This window comes from Microtus ochrogaster, unplaced genomic scaffold, assembly GCF_000317375.1.
Source record: "Microtus ochrogaster isolate Prairie Vole_2 unplaced genomic scaffold, MicOch1.0 UNK6, whole genome shotgun sequence".
NCBI classification, from domain to species: Eukaryota; Metazoa; Chordata; class Mammalia; order Rodentia; family Cricetidae; genus Microtus; species Microtus ochrogaster.
In genome coordinates this window covers 13,544,432-13,546,201 of record NW_004949104.1, presented here as the reverse complement: position 1 = coordinate 13,546,201, position 1,770 = coordinate 13,544,432, and positions in this window count along the sequence as shown.

Below are 1,770 nucleotides of genomic sequence, written 5' to 3'. Positions count from 1 at the left end.
TTTTTTTTTTTTGGTTTTTCCAGACAGGGTTTCTCTGTGATGGGTTTTGTTTTTAACAGTTTGTTTGAATCAAGATCTAGACAGGAGGCTGAAGAGATGGCTCAGCAGTTAAAAGCTCTGGCTACTCTTCCAGAGGGCCAGGGTTTGAAAATTCCCAGCACCCGCATGGCAGCTCATAACTGTAACTTTGGTTCCATATGACCCAACACACATGGCAAAACACTGATGCACATAAAACACTAAACAGAGATAGATAGATAGATAGATAGATAGATAGATAGATAGATAGATAGATAGATAGATAGAAGATAGATAGATAGATAGATAGATAGATAGATAGATAGATAGATAGAAGATAGATAGATAGATAGAAGATAGATAGATAGATAGATAGATAGATAGATAGATAGATAGATAGATAGATAGATAGATATAGATAGATAGGAGATCTAGACAAGTTGGGACTGGAGTAATGGCTCAGTGATTGAGCACTGGCTGCTCTTCCAGAGGTCCTGAGTTCAATTCCTAGCAACCACGTGGTGGCTCACAACCATCTGTAATTAGATCTGAAATAAATAAATCTTTAAAAAAAGAAAAAAAGGTTGGGCAGTTGTGGCGCACACCTTTAATTCCAGCACTCAGAAGGCAAAGGTAGGTGGGTCTCTGTGACTTCGAGGCCAGCCTGGTCTACAGATAGAGCAAGTTCCAGGACAGACTCAAAAGGTACACAGAAAAACCCTGTCTCCAAAAGACAAAACAAAAAATCTGAATGAAAAAGAACAAAAACAACAAAAATCTCTTCCTACTTCATTTTTCTTGCCTCTCCAATACCTCTCTATTAGTCCTGCTGGCTTTGGGAGCCCCGGTGTGTCATATATGTCATCTTTATCATTTATGCCCTGGCAACGCTTAAGCACATATGGGCAGCCCGGGTATGGCGGTTCTCCAGCTGTTCCTGTGCTGAGCGGTCCTAGATGCTTGTGTTATTGTCATATCCAAGGTTCCACAGCCTTCCTTTATGCTGTCTAGCGTTCTTTGGGCCTTCCTCTTCACCTTATCCCGTGCACTCCTCCAAGCAGTGCATATCTGCCATCATTCATTCTTGTAACATGGCCCAAGTATCTTACGTGCCATTGTTGTATCCTGTAGTTTACTTCCTTCTGTAGATGGAGATTTTTTTTTATCTTTTTCTTTTCTTTCTTTTTTTTTTTTCTGGTATTTCAAGACAGGGTTTCTCCATAGCTTTAGAGGCTGTCCTGGAACTAGCTCTGTAGAACTCAGAGATGCACCGACCTCTACCTCCCAAGTGCTGGGATTCAAGGCGTGCGCCACCACGGCCCAGCGATGGAGGTGTTTCTTAATGTCCTTGTTGTACAGTCTCTCTTTGTGTGACTGCCTATACCCTTTTATCCAATTAGCTTTACTTGTAAATGTTCATAACAATGAGTCATTGGTCTGGCTCAAGGCCTCTGGTTTCTGGTCCACCGTCATCCCTGGATTCACACCGAACCTCCTCTTGGATATCCCTCAGCTGCCCTGAGACATGGAAATCCTACAGACATTGGTCCACAGGACCAGTCACTTCACAAACTCTAGATGTGGTAGATGTTAGGGTGGGCCACCCCAGGCCTGGTTGTGGGCCTGGGTGGTAGTTGAGCTGGTCAGTCTGGGCCACTGGGACCACCCACCTCAAGCGATAGGCAGAACAAATTCCCCTAAGCCATTGGGGTCCGTTCTCTCTCCCAAGTGCAGAATGGGGACAGCTCTCCC